This window comes from Vulpes lagopus, chromosome 1 (assembly GCF_018345385.1).
Source record: "Vulpes lagopus strain Blue_001 chromosome 1, ASM1834538v1, whole genome shotgun sequence".
Taxonomy (NCBI): domain Eukaryota; kingdom Metazoa; phylum Chordata; class Mammalia; order Carnivora; family Canidae; genus Vulpes; species Vulpes lagopus.
Window position 1 is genome coordinate 151,408,170 of NC_054824.1, and position 20,589 is coordinate 151,428,758.

General features: G+C 38.3%; 1 protein-coding gene across 2 annotated transcripts in view; it reads left to right on the plus strand.

Moving 5' to 3' along the window:
* The window catches only part of AKT3 (AKT serine/threonine kinase 3), a 313,971-nt gene that overhangs the window by 145,171 nt on the left and 148,211 nt on the right, over positions 1-20,589 (plus strand). The window lies entirely within an intron of this gene.

Below are 20,589 nucleotides of genomic sequence, written 5' to 3' on the forward strand. Positions count from 1 at the left end.
TGGGCTACCCAGTATTCATGGTCATGAATAACATGTTGACAGTTACCAGCCCAACTGGTAAAGTTACCAGCCCAACTGGTAAAGTAAAGCAGTTCCTCAGTGGAGAGTTGGAACATCTGTCCATGTCTTTGGGCTCATCCTACTTTTAATCTCCTCCCTTTACTCTCAGTGGGGGGAACAGAGAGGTGTCCCTGTGTCCCTAGCACCACCTCCTAGAATACTACCTTCTTCCATGTTGCAACTTTTGGTGCATTCTGACACTATCTCTTTCCTCTCTGAAACCTTTCTTCCTTTTTTCAAAAAATAGATCAGTCTGAATTGCTTAGGCCAGTTTTAAAATCGAAATGAAATATTTACTCACTAACCTGTTTTTCTTCTTCTCTTATAAGAAGATAAGGAAATTATGGGGCTTAAACCTGCCAAAAAACATCTTTACCTCTGAATAAATATTAGACACAGAGATTTTAAATATGTAGAAAAATCAGTTGATTTCTACTACTGCTTTCACTGTGGTTATTTATGGCAATAGAGAAATTGCTTATGGCTTGATCCTTAGTCTTACATAGCATATAATACAACCTGGAATATCAACCTATAAATCTAGAATAACTCTATACCATATAGGTATAGAATCATTGCAGGGGATCATCAGAATGATCATCAGAACCATACTAGCACTAACCGGAATATAAGGTGCAGTTTTTGAATGTAGGAATTTGTCAGTGATTCTGGAAGTCATGGACACACATAACAATGGGAGGAGAGAGGATGCTGGTTGCCAGAATAAATTTTATAGAAAATAAGTGGCTATAGAAGTTGAGAGACTAGGTAAAGGTAAACAAGGGTGACTAGGTAACAATTTTAACAGGAGCTCTGAAGGATAGGTCATAACAGATTTTGGAAGAAGGATATTCACGGTGAAGTTAACAACATACATAGGCAAGCATATGAAGTCTGGAATTAATGAGTAGCTTATTTTGTGAATAGAATAGGCAATATCATAGGTAGAGAATTTCTGTTGGAGAGAAAACAAGATTAGATACATTGTAATCAGATTGTAAAAGGTCTTGAATGCCAGTATGATGTTTTTAGTGGAAACCAGTTGGAAACCATTGGAGACTTTTAAGCGTTAGGTGTCCAAATCAGTATTTGATTAAAAACAAAAAAAAAGGAATCTACCTGTTGATAATGGAAGGCAAACCATGCTCTTCCCTCTGTGAGTCCATTGGTCACCAAGGCATTGTCTTGGTTTCCTTACTTTGCCATCTCACTGCTATCATCCTAGTTCAATTCTTCATCAGTTCCTCCCTGGACTATTTGGATAGTCTACTAATGGATCTCTTGCCTTCTATATATTCTTCTCTCTGGAGTATTTGAAGCAATGCATAGGATAGATTCTGCTTCCAAAAAAATTCTTTTTCAAGTATCATCTCCTTCCTCAGAAAAATCCCAAATTTCTCCCTTTGTCATGGGAGGAAGATGATCGTTGTGATTTTTTAATGTGTTTTTTAAAAAAGGTTTTATTTATTCAGAGCACACAGGAGCGGAGGGAGAGTGAGAGAGAGAAAAATCTCAAGCAGACTCCCCTCAATCCCATGACCCTGAGATTTTGACCTGAGCCAAAATCAACAGTCAGATGCTTAACCAACTGAGCCACCCAGATGCCCCTATTTTTAAATGTATTATATATCAACAGTTAAACACTTGCCCAAGTCAAAACTGTGTTTATACTCTATATAGTTTCAGGATTCCTTTTTCCTTCTTAATATTCCGTATGTTTTCTTTTTGACATACATTGCTACTTCTAATAGGTTGAGTTACATATGAAGTTCTTAACCTCATTTTTGTTTTTAGTGATTTTTAAACAATTTTATGTACTTGACTATTTGAAGATTTGGTGCTTTTTTCCCCCTACTAAATGTGATCAGATTTTTAGGCAAACAAAAAGTTATATCTGATAATAGTAGCATCTCACTGTATGGAATAGATGCCTTACTTAAAAACTGATCATACAGTGAATGAGTGCAACTGTAATCAGCTTTCCTCCTGTCATTTTTATAGGTGGTACTATATTCATTTATTTGCAAATTTTAATCCATAATCAAAGTTTAGAATGGGGAATGGAGAAACCCTATTTTTTAATATTTTATTTATTCATTCATGAGAGACACAGAGAGGCAGAGACACAGTCAGAGGGAGAAGCAGGCTCCATGCAGGGAGACCAATGTGGGACTCCATCCCAGGACCTGGGATCACACCCTGAGCCCAAGGTAGATGCTCAACCACTGAGCCACCCAGGCGTCCCAGAGAAAACCTTTTTAAAAAACACTTTAAAAGGAGATCATAGGGCAGCCTGGGTAGCTCAGCAGTTTAGCACTGCCTTCAGCCCAGGGCGTGATCATAGAGATCGGGATTGAGTCCCACATCAGGCTCCCTGCATGGAGCCTGCTTCTCCCTCTGCCTGTATCTCTGCCTCTCTCTCTGTCTCTCATGAATAAATAAATAAAATCTTTAAAAAATAAAAAAAAAATCATGTTTGGAAAATGACAACGAGTAATAATGCCCTAATTAGTCACATATTTTCTTCCTCTCATCTAATACCACAAGAAAAAAATTTCCACAGAATTTCTCCTTTTTTTCTGTAATAAACAACAAATGTGCAAAAAGAAAAAGTAGAATCCTGTTTTCATGGATATGGCTGTGGAATCCAGAGTTTCAAATCCAGCTCCTAGGTGTGAGAGCAACCCTCTGCATCTCTGAAATATTTCATCAATTCCATGTCTTCTATAAGCATAAATGTACACATGACTTATGTGAGTGTCCTATTAGTTAATCTCACTGTTGTAACACTTCCTTCATTGGAATATTGTCTTCTAATGTCTAGTGTCATCGCCTCCCTAGAGGCTTCCCTGAGCGCTCTCTTACCCCCTTCCCTGATTGACTTGAATCTAATCAATAGTTGGGCCTTTACCTTCAAAACCTCATTTGTTGGAATATAAATTAGTGGAAGGGGCAGGGGCGGCTTATGTAGAACCCAAGGGAATGATAAATTTCTAGAGCACAATGCCTGTGTATACTCATTTAAAACATTTCCTATAACATTTATTACAGGATCTGTATGCCAGAAGGTCATCTGACTTGGAGTCAAAAGACCTGAGTTTGAGTCTTGGTTCTGCTCCTTTGCTATTGTGTGATCTTGGGCAAATCACATAACTTCTCTGATCTTCATTTTTGTCATCCTTAAATATGAAGGTTAATAAATACCTACTTCTCAGGATTATGGTGAGGATTAAATGAGATGCTGTAAAAAAAATATTTAAAAACCCGAAATGCTGTATGTGAACACACTTTATAAATTGTGAAATGCTATACAAATAAAACTATTACTGTAGGATGGGAGATACTCAGTAAAATTTAGCTCGGTTGAGTTAAATGGCAGCCATTTCTCCCTCTCCAGCTAAATTACATTGGAATGGGAAGGAAACTGCTTGATAGTTCTTTTTTTTTTTTTTTTTTTTAAGATCTCTAGAAGTTTGAGGTAGAAAGTATTTGCAGCACTCTTCGAGTTGAGGACAGATGCTATTGCTTGGATGGGTGGGGCGGGAATCTCAATTGCATTTAATGCCAAGAACTTTGATCTGTAAGGGCGAGGTCTTGTGACTAAACCACATGAGCTAGACCCCCAAACCACACTTGTAGCCTCCTCTGGCCAGGGGAGGGAGGATCAGGGCTGGTGCAGGGGCAGCTCCGTGGCTCTGGCCTCCGAGGACCTGGGTGCAGACCAGATTCTTCAAACTTTCAAGCTTGAAGGTCAGAGCTTCCACAGGGGAATGATCCGAGTGACTGTTTTTATGCCTTATTTTAATCACAAGTGGTTTTTGGTTTTTAATAAAAGTAATAAAATTATCCAGTATCTTTCTGACTGTCTTAAGAGGATCCCTTGGTTACCATCCACTGGGGGAAATTTTTAAAATAATTTGGTTTTTCCATTAGATGATGACTTTTTTGAAAGATGGAGGATGCAGTGGGGCTTGTTCTTAGGGGAAGGTGAGCTTCAGTAGCTTACCTTAAATGATGTGAAGGTACCCTGGCAGAGCCAACCTTCCTCCCTCCCTCTTCCTCCTCTTCACTCTCTCCTCCCCTGCACTACCTTCCATCCCTCCCTCTTCTCCTCCCTCCCTCCCTCCTCTTCATCCTCTCCTCTTTCCCTCCTCCCCTCTCTGAACCTGTCCTGAGGTTAACAGTTAACTGCCATTTATTCAAAGATATTTCCATAAAAGAACAACCTACATGTAATTATTTTCACTGAATTATTCTTAAAACATTCTGCCTCGGACTCTTTCCTTGACTCTCTTTCCTAGATGCCCCACCTAACAGTGTCACAGGCTGAATTCTGTTTTTGAAATCCTCCACCTTGTGTGTGTATGACTTAAAGTAACACAACTTGGGGACGCCTGGGTGGCTCAGCGGTTGAGCTTCTGCCTTCGGCTCAGGGTGTGATCCCACGGTCCTGGGATCGAGTTCCACATCAGGCTCCCTGTATGGAGCCTGCTTCTCCCTGCCTGTGCCTCTGCCTCTCTCTCTCTCTCTCTCTCTCTCTCTCTCTTTCTCTCTCTCTGCATCTCTCATGAATAAATAAATAAAATCTTAAAAAAAAATAAAGTAACACAACTTGGAAACATGAGAGTTTCACAATGAATATTGAAACGTAGTTTTAGGAAACCCAACTTCTAATGAATATTCAGGAAGTTTTTAGTGAGAGTCTCTGGTGGTCTCAACATTGTACTAGGTACTGGGGGAAAACAGAACCAAGGAAGGAAAGAAACCAGCCTTCTTTTGGGCACTGCACTATGCCAGGCCCTCTCACATGTGTTCTCCCATCTAATCCTCACAGCGCTCTGAGGAGAGTATCATGTTCTCTCCTTTAGAGACCGAGGAAGGTGATGTGACTTGGTTGAAGTCACTTATCTGGAAGATAACTGGGCCAGGATTTTAGCCCATGTATCCCGAGGGGCTAACCTTGAAGCCTCTGTTTTTTTCATAATCCACAGGTCTGGGTTAGCCCTCGGTTTCAGAGAGTTTATAACACAGTAGCAAAACTCTGCCCCAGACCATTGGGATTGGTATTCTGAGATGTCTCCTGCTTCAGTCCTGAAGTAAGTTTTACAATTAATACATTGAGAAGAGCTTGGGAGAAGGGAGGATCATTAAGAAGACGTTCTTAGAAATTGAGATTGTTTAGAGAAATAGTAAGATTTCGAAAGATGAAGCACATTCCAGGTAACAGGAATAGCCTTAATTTGAAATGTTATTTCTGAGAAAGTTCAGCTGAATCTCTTATTGTTGATTTAAATGAGTATGAGCTCCTCAGATATGAATGAAAGCTCCAGATGGTATGTTATTTTTTTATCCCTGTATAGAGTGAAAAATATCAAAGGAGGAAGGAGGATAAATGATAGGAATGAATATGGCACTTGAAATCTGTAGCAGAATGCTGTGATAGTACCAGACACTTTGTTTTCTCAGGGTCAGAGTTAGGCACGAGCCTTCCTGTTAGCTTACCTGGCGTGGCATGTGCAGCTCATGTAGTAACATTGCTGTCCATTGTCTTTCCTATTAGGGTATCAAAGAATTTTACTGATGCAAAGAAATACTATTCCTTTTTAAAATCCCCTCCTGAAGCCAGTGTGTTTTCTTCAGCTAAAAAGGTTTTAAATGATAGCTTTTCTCTTGGAAAAGGGTACATTATCTTTTTATCTGTTTATTTAAAAAAACATAAACCCCTGACCTCTTAAATAAAGGAAAGCTAAGGTGACATAGACGATGGGTACTGGGTGGGAGGCTCTCCACCTACAGACTGTGTATAAGAAGCAGGTATGTGGATTTATCCATACACTTGTGTACTCTTTTACATTAAGTTAATTATTAATGGGCCAATATAGCTCATTGTTTCAGGTAAAAACTTACTGAATATGTAACACCTCATAACATGAGCCAGCCTGTGATGCTAAGGATCCCTGTACTGTTGTTTTATCTCTATTACTGATCCTAGCATTTTCCTCCATGATACCCTTCCATCTCTGAAGGGTAAAAATAATTCTTTTTGCACACCATTCTGACTATACTCATTTATGACCTGATTAGGTTTATAGATCGTTTTTGGGTTGAACTGAATGTGGATATCTACCTGATTTATTTGTTTAATTTCCAGGAAGGAGATGTTTGTGTAATTTTTTTAAATTGTAGAGTAAAAACTGATTATATGCTCATCATATTTGGTGCTTTATGCCACTTTATAATTAATACATAGGAAATTAAGAGGGATCCAAGGAAGGGATGCCTGGGTGGCTCAATGGTTTAGCGCCTGCCTTCGCCCCAGGGTGTGATCCTAGAGTCCCAGGACCGAGTCCCGCATCAGGCTCCCCATGGGGAGCCTGCTTCTCCCTCCGCCTGTGTCTCTGCCTCTCTCTCTGTGTGTCTCTCATGAATAAATAAATAAAATCTTAAAAAAAGAAAAGAGGGACCTAAGGAAGCAAGGAAAGAGAATTGGTATTTATAAGGAGCCTGCTCTGTACCAGGTTCTTTATTTATGTGATCACGTTTTGTCTTGACAAGAAGAATATGAAATAAAATTACCTTAAAAACCCCAAATGAGATTATGTAACCCAAACCTGGAGAGATTAAGAACCTTTCCCAAGCCTCAAAGCAGATAGAGGGCAGAGCTGTGATTTGGGCTCTGGTCCATCTGACATCTGGCTATAGTGCATTGAATCATATGTGGAGCTCAGAGCTGACAGCCCTCTTCAAGTAGGGTCTAGTCAGTGCCCCCAGAAACTCTGTGCTGTGCCCAGGATTATACACAGTAGGTTTAATAGACTCTCAGTGTTCTCCAGAACTGTATTTTATGCCATAGTGATTCTATTTATGCTGTAGCAAGGGGACAGGTATGCAGGTGATACCTAGGTGGCCAATCATTTGATAGGAGTTTATTATGTAATATTGTTGGTCCTGCAACCACCCGGGACTCATGTCATGTGTGGTGAGGGAAATAGGATGAAGGATCTTTGTAGTCCTTCCTGGGAACACGCAGTGATTTGCCTGTCAGCAACACATAGTCATTCCTTGAGACATTCAGTCTACTGAGAAGTACAATAATAGTATAATTACCACTTGTGTGCTCTGGACTTTATATGTGTTGTTAATCCTACTAAAGGTTTCTGGGATATGTAATATCTCTTCCTGATAGCCGGAAAACTAGGCTCTTGGAGTTTGCCAGTGGTCATGTCAGGTGATAGAGCTGGAAACCAGACCCACAGCTTTCAGGTTTCAAGGTCAGTGATTTTTCTATACCACGGCTTGACTAAAGAAAGCATCTCAGGCCACCTCAGGTGTACGAGATTTTCTAGCATGGGCAGTTCAGAAGCTACGGGCTCTCCATGCTTCTAGATGAGTTTGTATGTCAGTATCAGGGATCAAATCTTGTGATTTTCAACCAGTATGGGAAGATTTGTATCAGAGCTTTTGGCTACTTCTCTTTAAGGAAACAAGCTCAAGGCAGAGGATCCACTAATGTGTGAACATTTCCGACTTCTAATTATGTTAGAGAAGTCAGAGGAGAAACACTAACTTTTAGAAGCAGAATCATCTGGATATTTAGTATGACTCATGATCATTGTATTTTCACAAATTGAACTTGAAGGACACGTGTTTTGTGGATCTCTCTGCAGTTGTATGCTAAATCACTGCCTTTCTGTTTTTTCCCCGTCCTATCTTTATGTTAATTTAAATGCATTTATTTATTTATTTGTTTATTTGAGTAATGTTAAATGAGGCCCAAGGCTGGGGTGCAGGGAAGGACCTTGAAGCCTTGGAATTTGGGACCGCTGTGGAGGAGTTCTTTTGGGGTGGAAATAATACACAATCGAGCAGATGCTAATGGAAAAATGAAATGCAGGGAGAGAGAAAAGAGGCTAGGGTGGCTGTGTGAGAGTTTCATGGAGGAGAGGACATTGCCCCTTTATTACAATAATGTTTCTGCCCTATAATAAGGTCTTTCATTGCTGGTTCAGCTTTTTTCATTCACTTGTTTTGTGCTCTGCTTCCTGTTACTAATTGTCAGCACAATAGTCTTCCAACTATGAAGTCTCTGTGTCCTTTTGGACCAATTTGTCATTGTCTTTCTCCCTCACCCCCCAACCCATGCTCTCAGAATCTATTACTATGGTTGCATTTTTAGACATTTTTTATGTTTTAAAATGGCAATGCTTTTGAAACATGCCAGAATAGTTTATGATAATTGAATCATCCAACCAGCAACAGTTACTGCTTCCAAAAGCACACTGATGAAGTTTAAAGTTTCTGTCTCTATAGGATATTCTTATAAAGTAATTGAAAATAAACATGCAGTACTCTCTTTATAGCATTATTTCATGAGCATCATGCCCTTTGAGCTTCATCCTCATCCTGTGGATGTAGGATATTTTGTTAAACAGTATTATTGATGAAACTCAAAGATTCTTAGGAGTATCTGTGCCTGTAGGAAGTTACATTTTTATTGCTTTCCCACCAATGGCTCTTGATTCTTTTTTTTTTTTTTTAAAGATTTTATTTATTCATGAGAGACACCAGAGAGAGAGGCAGAGACATAGGCAGAGGGAGAAGCAGGCTCCCTATGGGGAGCCTGATGTGGGACTCAATCTCAGGACCCCAGGATTGTGACCTGAGCCAAAGGAAGACAACCACTGAGCCACCCAGGTACCCCTGGCTCTTGATTTTTATAGATTATTATTATTTTAAGAAATCTGCAAATCTGTAGGGTTGGCTTAGATTGACAAGCCCAAACAAATTCTGGCTATCAGATTCCAGGCACGTGGTACATGTTACATGTCAATTCCTGTTCAGTTTTTAACATTTTGGCCAATAAATATTCTAAATGTGCTCTCAGCCTTGTACCAATAATTTAATACTGACAGAGAGACATTTTTCAAATGTAATTTCTATGTAGAAATTCTGAAACAGTATTATTCCTTGACAGTTGATCTTCCACTCGGAGGTTAGAGCTTCCCTTGTCTTATGATCATGTGATCCAAGTCTATTGGTGCTGATTTTCAGTGTAATTTTCTCAATAGATGGCAGTTTTTTTGAGGGCACAAAAACTAAACAACAAATTTGGACAGTTTTCTTTGGGGAAAAGATTTCAGTACTGTCTATATGTCACCTGTTTCTGTCAATTCAACTGCAGAAAACCCATAAGTATATAGTATACAATGTTCATTAGAAAGAAAGAAAACTTCACTTCTTCTCTCGTAAGTAGCTGACATTCCTAAAACAGAATGTGACATACAAAGAGGAACCATGGATTTAGGGCTAGAAAACGTAGATTTGAGACTCTGTTTTACAACCCTAACAACTTGATGGTTTTGATTAAGTGACTTAAAAACCAGACTCTTCCATTCTTTTATTTGTGGAGTAGAAATGATAAAGATGCTCTAAAACATTATTGGGGAGATGAAGGGAAAAATAATGCATGTAAAATCTTAATGTGGTGAGGCAGCAGATAATAGGCCAAAATAATGACTTGGTACTTCACTCTTCAAAAAGAATTTTGGAGAAATGTGTAGTGGAAATCAAGGTCTCCCTACTGATTTAAATTGGGAAAAAAGATTGAAGATGAGTTTTTTTTGTTTGTTTTTTTGGGGGTTTTTTGTTTTTGTTTTTGTTTTTGTTTTTGATTTGGTAAATTCTGCTGGACCTGGCGAACTGCTTATTCCAAAGTATGCTCTTCTTTTGCAGTGCAATGTATCACTTACACCGATTTTGACATGAAGTATTTTGGTTCTATAGTGAAAGCCCAGAGGCCTCTTTATGGTAGTGATCGAAACTTTTTAAAGTCAGGATAGCTTATCTGGAGTCAGTATTCCCAAATGGAAAATGAGACATCTCTGTCTTCTCCTTAAAGTCAGAAGTTGTTAGAGAGTTTTCCAGATAGGTCAGATTGTGACAATGACTCTGGTTATCTTTATATAGGTTTTTCATGAAATTAATAGGCTTGTTGGTTTATAATCTTCCAAAACTCATTGTTTCTTTGGACTGTTCCCTGTCTTACTCTGAATAGATAGGCCCATCTTTTAATTTTTCTCCAAGGGAAAAATCCTTTAACTATTCTATAACTCTAATCCTTTCTATGAGGGAAGGAAAGTTATCTCTTAAGTGTTAGAGCTATAACTGTGCAATCAAGGATTTGATTAGGCTTTAAATACTTTTTTTTCAAATTGATGTTTTCAGGATTTATTTATACATATATGTAAACTAAACTGTACAATTAAATTTTGAAGATATAAGTAAGATTGAGTTGGGAAAGATCATAAAGTAAATTGTGTTTCTAAGGGCATGTGAACTTTAAAATATTGAGATTGTTACACAAGAGAAAGAAGATTATTTGTGATAAACTCTTACATCAGAAATGTTTTCTGAAGCTTTTTTTTGTTTGTTTGAATTCTGGCTGTGATGAATAAAACAGAACAATTAGAAATACCAGATCCCCTGAAACTTAAAATATAGTTAAGGAGACGTGCATGAAACAACAGCCTGCATGTAACAGTGTGTGATCAGGTACCGGCATGTGGAATGTAAATGTTAAGTGCACTAGATCTGCAGGAATTGAGAATGAGGACTGGAATCATGAGAGATTTTCAGGGACTAGAATCTAGGTAGAAGGGATGGAAAGTGTTTCAGATGAGGGAATCTGTGTGAATTAGATCCCGAAGTTAAGAATGCTCAGGGACAAAAAAAACAAAAAGGATACTCAGGGACATTTAAAAAAATCAAACAAGCAGAAGCAGACCCATAAATACAGAGCGCACAAACTGATGGCTGCCAGAGGGGAGGGATGGGGGTGATGGACACACTGGGAGAAGATGGGGTACAGGCTTCTAGTTGTAGAATGAGTAAGTCACAGACTAAAAAGCACAGCATAGGGAATATAATCAATGGTATTGTAATGGCGGTGAATGGTGACAGATGGCAGCTACACTTGTGGTGAACCCAGCATAACGTACAGAGTTGTTGAATCACTGTGTTGTACACCTGAAAGAAAAGAGGAGTCAGGGAATGTTTAAGAGTCAGTGAAGGTAGGTAGGTAGGCAGGTAGAAAGAAAAAGAAAGAAAAAGAATCAGCAGAAAGTATATTCATTGTTGTTTTTAGACTCTACATGTGATGCCACACAGAATTTGTCTTTCCCTGGTTCATTTCACTTAATGTAATGCCCTCAGATGTCATCCATGTTCATCCATGAAATTGCATGTGTTGTTTTTTCTTACATCACATGTTCATTATCTATTTATCCGTCATAGGGAAGTTAGGTTGTTTCCATAAGTTGGCTATTGTAAATCATGCTGTAATGAACACATTACAGTTTTGGAGGTATACCCAGGAATGAGATTCCTGGTTCATAATGGTAGTGCAGTTTTTAATTTTTTTTTTAGAAACCATCATACAGTTGTCCATAATGGCTGTACCAGTTTCTCTTCCCAGCAATAGTGTATAAAAGTTCACTTTTCTCCACAACCTTGGCAACATTTATTATTTCTTGTCTTCTTGATTCTAGTCATTCTGACAGGTTGGTTTTGGTTTTTATTCCCCTGAAAGATTAGTGATGTTGAGCATCTTTTCATGTCTCTGTTGGCCATCTGTATGTTTTCTTTGGAAAAATATTTATTCAGCTCTTCTGCCTGTTTTTTAGTCAGATTATTATTATTATTATTTGGTATGGAGTTGGGTAAGATCTTTATATATTTTGGATATTAACCCCTTATTGGATATGTTATTCATAAATATCATCTCCCATTCAGTAGGTTGCCTTTTTTGTCTTATGGATGGTTTTGCTATATAGAAGCTTTTAATCTTAGTGTAGTCTCATTAGGTTAATTTTACTCTTGTTTCCTTTGCCTCTGGAGACATATCTAAAAAAATGTTTCTACTGTTGATGTCAGAGAAATTACTGCTGTGCTCTCTTATAGGAGTTTTATGGTTTCAGGTCTCATGTTTACGTCTTTAATCTGTTTTGAGTTTATTTTTGTGTATGGTCCAGTTTCATTCTTTTTTGTGTAGCTGTCCAGTCTTCCCAACAGCATTGTTGAAGAGACTGTCTTTTCTCCATTGGACATTCTAGCATCCTTTGTTACAGATAAAATGACAAAATAAGTATGGTTTATTTCTGAACTCTCTGTTCTGTTTCATTGACATATGGTCCGTTTTTGTCCCAGTACCATACTGTTTTGATCACTAGAGCTTTGTGGTATAGCTTGAAACCTGGGATTGTGATGACTCCAGCTATAATATTTGCTCTTCTAATCCATGAATATAGACTTTTTTTTTTTCATTCATTTGTGTTGTCTCCAATTTCTTTCATCAAAATTTTATGGTTTTTGGAGTGCAGGTCTTTCACCTCCTTGGTGGATTTTTTGTTAATCTCTCTTTCTGCTACTTCATCTTTTTAAAGGATTTATGTATTTGAGAGAAAAAGAGAGGGAGCACAAGTGAAAAGGGCAGAGGCAGGGAGTGAGAGAGAATCTGAAGCAGACTCCATGCTGAGTGTGGAGCCAACGTGGGGCTTGATTTCATGACCCTAAGATCATGACCTAAGCTAAAACCAAGAGTCAGATACTTAACCCACTCTACCACCCAACCACCCCTGCTACTTCATTATTGGTGTGCAGAAATGTAACAGATTTCTGGATATTAATTTCGTATCCTATGACTTTAGTGAATTCTATTAGTTTTTTTGGTGGGATATGCATTGTTTTTATAGTAGGGAATAAAGTTTTAAAAAGATTCTGGCTTGCTTATGAAATTGAAAGTCAGACTAATGGGATTGAGCTTTCTCTTGCAGAGACTAGTAGATTTTTGAGGAGAATGATCTATGGAATACGAGTTTGAGTAAGACCAATGAGGCCAGTAATATATGGGATGCGTTGGACAGGGAGAAAGGTGGGCATGGGGAGACCATCCAGGAGACCACTTCAGGGATCCAGATTTTGGTGGTAAGTTTCTGGTTGGCTGTTACCAGTGGAAAGAGGCATGAAAGAATTGTTAAGGTGAATGTTCCTGCCTCAGCTATGGGTTGAGAGTCAAGGATGTCTGACGATGTGTTTCTTGGGTGATTAGGAAAATGAAACAAAAATAAGGTAAGTAGAAGCACTGTTGGATGTGGTCATTTTCAGTTTGAAGTATCCAAAACAAAAACAAAAAAATGAACCCCATTTAGGTTTGTTGAGAATGAAGTAATAATAGGGCCTCATGAGAGACTTGCCAGATGGAAGGTTCAAGTTTGAGAGTCGTCAGACATCAGGTGACATTTGAGGCAAAGCCACCAGTGAGCCTCCCCATCTGTACCCCTTACCAGGTCATTGAAGATCTTCCCAACCTCATTTCCTGCAGTGTCCTGAACCTACTTTTTACTCCAGCCACTCTGGACTCCTTGTTGTTTCTCAGACACATCTGTGGGCTCCTTCTAGCGGTGGGTCTCTGCACTTACTGTTCCTTCCACCTGCGTCCCTCTTCCCACAGATGGCTGCTTGGTGCCTCATTTTCCTGAGAGATGCCCTTTTAACAACCCTTCTTTCTAAAGTAATACCACCTCCCTGTCATTTTAACTTGTTGCCCTCCCTCATTTCTCTTTGTAATCCTTTTGAGTACCTTCTGTGTTATAAATTAACTGTTCTACTTGGTTATTGCTTGACCATTCCTCCGCTCAGTAAAGTACAAGTGTTATAAAAACGAGGGACCTCGTTTTGTTCACTGCTCTACCCTCAGTGCCTAGCTTGTTCCCTGGCAAAATGTGGGCACACAGTAAATATTTACTTAACAAATATCTAAATGTACTAAGGATGAAATTATCATTAAAAAAAAAAGTTTAACACAAAACACTAAGCCTAAGGGAGCAGCGCAGCTGGGAGGAAGAGAACCAAAGAAAAAATGCTCGAGAGTGGTCAGAGAGATGGCAGCAAAACTGGCCAGGTCAGTGTCCTGGGGACCACAGTGGGGGTGCAGTGGGGGCCAAGAATATCAGGTACAGCAAAGAAATGAAAACGAGAACAAGTAAAAGATACCTAATGAGGGGATTTTAGGAGGGACCCTAACCATCACCAAGGCTGATGGAGAGGTGACAAAGGGCCATGACTATAGCTCGTGGTTTTGAGTAGTAGGAGTAGTTAGGGGAAGGAAGGTGCACTCAGTGCACAGCCAGCTTGGTCTGTATGTGTATGGTTCTCTCACCTTGCTGTGCGCCTGCACAAAGCAACACAAAGTGGTGTTGAGCATGTGTGACTAGAAATTGTCCCACTGATATAAATAGAAGTGCAAAGGATTTAAGTTATAGAGTCTGTACTAAATAAGAGGATTATTCCAGCAGTGATTCCTATAAACATAAATGCCCAGTGAAATATTCTGAAGTGTAAATTGCATTAAATGAGTTTAATTAAGTAGAAGTGGCTTTTAGATATTCTCCTGTATATTTTATATTTTAAAAATAGTTTCTTTCCCACTGTCAGCCATTTAAGCTGTGGGTAGTTTATTTTGGGACGTACTTTGAGGAAAGAATCTAATATTATCTTGGAGAGGGTTTCTATTTTTGACTTTTTATGATGGGAAATGTCAGACATATAGATAAATAGCTTCTTGGACTCTCTTATCCATTACTAGACTTAACATTTACCATTTTACCAGACTTGCATTATCATTTTGTTAAAACATTTAATGTAAATTAGGAAATTATAACCTCTATCCCTAAATTCCTGAGTACAGATCTGTGTAAACAATAAGGAATTTCCCCACATAATTACAGTACCACCATTTTTATTAGAAATCTAATAAAAAATTCATATTCAGATTTCCCCAGTTGTCACCTAAAATACCTTTAACAATTGGTTTATTTTATTTATATTAATTAATTTATTTATCTTTAAAAAAATAAAGATTTTATTCATTTATTCATGAGAGACACAGAAAGAGAGGCAGAGACATAAGCAGAGGGAGAAGCAGGCTCCTTGCAAGGAGCCCGATGTGGGACTCAATCCCAGGACCCTAGGGATCACGCCCTGAACCAAAGGCAAGACACTCAACCACTGAGCCACCCAGGTACCCCTGCAACTGTCTGGTTTAAAGCAGAATACATGAAGGACCTCACAGTATATCTAATGGGCATGTTTCTTAAGCCTCTACTGGTCTGGAAGAGAGCTGTGTCTTCTACCATCACCCCCACTTCAGTTACATTCACTTAGTAAAGAGACGAAGCTCTTTGACCTGTGGAAAGTCCCCTCTTCTGGAAATCTCTGCTGATTGCTTTATTGAAGTGTCATTTAACAAGTTACATGACTAAATTTGTCCTACATTCTCTCCTTATGTTTATTCATTTAACACATTTGACACACATTGTGCCTAACACAGATTGGCTGTGTTGTTAGGCACAATACTTGGTAATCAAAGAGCATTGATCTTGTCCTTAGAGAATTTGGAATCTAACATACATTCTTGTCAGATTCTTTTAAAATTTTACTATCAAATTCTAGTTTCATCATATTTCAAATATAAAGTAGTTTTTTTCTTATTTAGTTGAAACAACTGGTGCTTTTGATAATTTTTCAGATTTTAACACAGTACCTATGTAAACTATGTTAAAATGCTTAGATGTCATCCTGTTTACATCTGAATGGTCCACTTCTATTTGTTTTTTGGATTATTATAATCTGCCTACTGTGATATCTGAGTATAGTGGGCTCTTTTGCCACTATTCAGTAGGATGATGTAGACCTTCATTTATTGAAATGAAAAATTTGCAACATTAAATGAGCAGAGCACTTATGTAATATGTCCCATATGCTAGTCTTTTTTTAAAAAGATGTATTTATTTGAGAGAGAGCAAGAGAGAGAGAGAGAGAGCACATGCATGAGTGGGTGGGGCAGAGGAGGAGGAGAGAGAATCTGAAGCAGACTCCCCGCTGAGCATGGAGCCCAATATCGGGCTCCATTGCAGGACCTAAGATCATGACTTGAGCCAAAACTAAGAATTGGATGCTTAACCAGCTGCCCCGTCCAGGAGCCTTTGATGTCATTGTTATTTTTTAAAAATGCTTAGAGAAGATCTGAAAGAATATACATTAAAACATAAACACTGGTCAGACTTGTGTAGTAGAATATAGAATGATGATTACTTTTCTTTTCATTTTAGCTGTACCTGTTCATGAATTTTTCTACAGTAAGCATAGCTGATTTATACAGTGAGAGTAAATAAAACAGCTTGGTCACACAACATCGTGAATGTACGTAACTTTAACATGTCATGATTTCAGTCCACAAATAGTATCCCATGTTAAAACCAGAGTAATGAAGTTTATGATAATTAAAATGTCAGAATTTGAAATGTGTATCTTAAAGTGAAAAACATCTTCTAGAGTGCAATATAGTGTTAGAAACCCAATCCTACTCCCCTCTTTTATAGAACTTTTTGTATTATTTCTCCCTTTTTTCCTTCTATGGAGAAGGCTGTGTTAACTCTGGATCATAGGTAGATACTTCAGACACAAACAGCTACAAACATGGAGCTGGATCAGTGCGAGTTTGGCAATTGCTTATTCATTCTCAGTAATTGAAAAATCTTACTAGCTTTATTGGTATTGTGGGATGTGAGACTCTGCAGTGAGAGGACCCAGAGATTCTGCTGCCTCCTTACTACCTGCCTCTGCTCCTCATTCTCAGTCACCTTCCCTCTACCCACCTCCTTGGAAAAACAAGAAGTGCCAGGGTCCGGATTCTCTAGGGCATAATCCTCGTGCTTGTCCATCCTTATGCCCTGTTCAGAGCCAGGAGCAAATGCATCAGGGCCCTCTCCCCTCCTCAAATATTGTTAGCAGGTGGAAAATGTCCTGGATTTCTTTGTAGGAGAAGAGATGTCATAGAAAAGAGGAGCACCATGCACTGGGAAGGGATGGGGAGTGTAGAAGATGGAGTGCACTGCCCCGTGCTTGGACAGATGGCCACTGATCCTTTAAGGCACTTTTCCTAGCTCTCCTGAAGAGCATCCAATTTGGATTCAGCTAGACCTGAGGGTAAATCTCTCTACCGTTTCTTACAAACTGTGTGTCTTGGGGCAAGCTCTTTAGCTAGTTTCTATTCGTTCATTTATGGAATGGAGGACAAGAACACCTTATAGGCTTGGATGAAACAGGAAACACTGAGGGACCAGCAGTGCCTGCAGTACTTGGCACATAATGGCACAGAACAGGTAGCCTCTACTAGACTTGCTCTTGACCAGTGCACCTGCCACACCCATGACTCATCTCTTTCTGTGGATTGAAGGAATCTTTTTTAGGACTAATGTTTTGAGTCTTACTTGCGCCCTATGCATTTTGGCTCCCAGACAGAAAAAACTTAAAAGGAAGAAATGCTTTCTGTCCCCTTTAAAGAATATCCACAATAAGCCCTATATCTGAGGGCTTAAAATACACTCTTTATGGTCATTATAATTGACAGCATTGTTACACATAATGATGTGATTTAATTATAAATGGAATCTATTATTATGCCTTTGTTTTTCACGTTAAATATTAGTACAACTTATTTTTAAAAGAAAAAATTAGTATTTAAAGGGTTATAGAAGTTGAAATAAAATCTAATTTTCATAGATTCTGATCAGATGACATAAAAAATTCTTTTAGGCGTACATTTTTTGATTTGACATATTCCCATTCCTCTAATTGGCCTCCATGTTTAGAGTAATTACAACTTCAAATAAACTTGGTTGTCTGTGGTCCAGAATGTGTAAAAATAAGCAGAACACTTGAAATTTGGCTTATAGTTTAACATGCTCAGGTGAGTTTAGTATAACTAATTCAAGTACCAGTGTAACAAACACTTTGCTGGTAAGTGTCATGGGCTGTGATACTATAAAAGTTAGCTACCTGGCATTTTATATTAGAACACATGCTTTTTTCTTGTATGCAGGAATCATAGCTAATCATCTGGGTAATAGCTTTTTAGAATTGCTATTCGAAGCTTCCACTTTGGATTTTAAAATTTTAACATGGCTCAGCTTGAATTGGGAACATTTACATAATTAAAAGGAAGATATCCTTCTAATGAAGTGTTGGCTAATCTATTTATTAACCACTATTGCCTTTAAAAATAAGAGTCAATTTAAGAATAAGAATCCCTTTTGAGAGTTTTCAGACTTGAACCATGTTCTGAAAACGTCCATATTTTTCTTCATTTTACTGAAAACTAAGATGTGTTCATGATTCTGTATTATGGCTAGGAAGAAAGAACTAAAGTTTTCAGGTTTAAATTAGCCCACATGTTTAAACATGATAATTTAAAATGTCAAGTGTTTTGATGTCAGATTCAGCTCTTTAACTACATTTGTTTATGTACAGCAGTAAACCTTGGGATTTGGTGGTAGAGTGTCCTCTTCTCTTGGTACTGATCCAAGTTCCACTTGAATTATGTTGAGCTAGCTTTTGGTAGCTGCTTCTTTCTTTTACCATCTCAATCTAGTGAGTATTGTTTAGAAATAGGATTCATTTATAGAGTATTTCATATTGAAACATATAAAATATAGGCTTATTTATGTTTTACTACTTGTTCATAATAACATTTTTGTTCAACTAGGCTTCAGAAAGACCTGGTTGAAACCTTTATACCACTTGTGAGATACTACTTTTTAATGACGTGTGTTAGAATGATTAATAACAGAGTTTAGTATATGTTGTAAGTATGTAGAGTTTCTTACTCATTTTTCTTTCTATGCTCAGAATCATCCATAGTGCTTGGCCCTTAATTGGCATATGTCGTTGAGTCCATGAATATTTCACATATTTACTCAAAATAGCCAAGTTGTGTGTAACTATTTAGATCGTTATATTATTATTTTATTATTTTTCTAAAACCATCCTTTTTGTAAATACAAGCATTTTGTTCATTTCTAAACAATTCCTTTTCAGGGGTCTGTGTGAGAATGGTAATTAATCACTTTTGGTATTATTTTTGTAAATTACAGTAATTGATAATTACTTAGAATCCCATACATAATAATTTAAATAGCTTGTTAGATTATAGCATGGAGAAGTTATTAAGATCATACCACTTAAACTTCATTTACGTATAGTGTTGAAAATACGTTGCCTTTAAAAAATCTTAAATTTCTCATAGCTCTGTTAAAGATGAAAAACCTGGGGGCTTGGAGGTGTGCCTTGCCTAGGATCACCCTGCTGCTTGTGTGAGAGAGACTAGATTTGGATCTGGTGTTCTGATATTAAAGTCTGTTGTCTTAGTCACCCTGACATCAGCACAACAGTGGTAAAACTGAAGAGTAGGTGGACTTGATAGGGCATTTCTCTCCTTTCTGCTTTATAGAGTCCATTTTTTAAATATTTCTGTTGGGCCTGCCCATCTTTGAAGTGTCTGTCCTCCATTCCTTGATTGATTGATTGGGAGGGGACGGGGAGTACATGAGTGGGAGGAAGGGGCAAAGGGAGAGGGAGAAGTAGACTCTCCACTGAGCAGGGAGCCCGACACAAGGCTCCATCCCAGGACCCTGAGATCATGACCTGAGCTGAAGGCAGATACTTAACCAACTGAGCCCCCCAGGTACCCCCTATCCTCTGCTTTTTACATTAAAAGCCACTGAATCACTTCAGTCACAAGGTATTTACGGTGTCCCCCTTATGTGCTGTCATATCCTAGGTGCTATGTGGGGAGTTGTGCACATAATTCCTACCTTCTCAGTAACTTCTTACTAAGACATCACGTCAGCCTGTATTAAACACTGAGTAGAAGTGTAATAGGGGTTTTTTGAAGAAGGAAATAGGAAGAACAGTGGTCTTCAGAGAAAGTCAGGTTGGGTCTCTGCTTTATAGATCTACATGTAAACCCTTCTGGTTTATAGTGTTGGTATCTTAAAACTTTTGTATTTAAAACAAAAAGAGAAATAGGCATTCTGTATTTGGTATTTTTTAGCATTCATATTTCAGAAGATATGTAACATTGCTGTACAATATTTAACTGTGAAACGAGATTTTATGTTGTCGGTTCTCCCACCTTTTCATTATTTTACCCACTATCAGCTTCTCACTTTCCTTCTTACCCGTTTTAAATTCATCAGCTGATTCTCTAAACCACCATGTCTTGCATCCTCTCTTCTCTTTCTTGCTTTGCCAAACTTACTTGGTGAAATTACAGCTTGGCGGAAATCCAGTCCTCTGTGACCTACCTGCTGCACCCATGTAGCTGAATATATCTGGGGGAAAATACACAACCATGATTCCTGGCATTCGCTTGAATTCTTGATCATTAAATTTCAGCAGGCCCCTGATGCAGCCCAGTTGTCTTGCTATATTTCCCTAGTCTGTGTGCTGTTCCATTCTCCTAGAGGGCTGTTAGATATCTTCTCAAAGCACCAGTCCATCTTCTTCCAACTTGATTCTTTTATAATATTATTTTTTTTATTTTTATTTATTTATGATAGTCACAGAGAGAGAGAGAGAGGCAGAGACACAGGCGGAGGGAGAAGCAGGCTCCATGCACCGGGAGCCTGATGT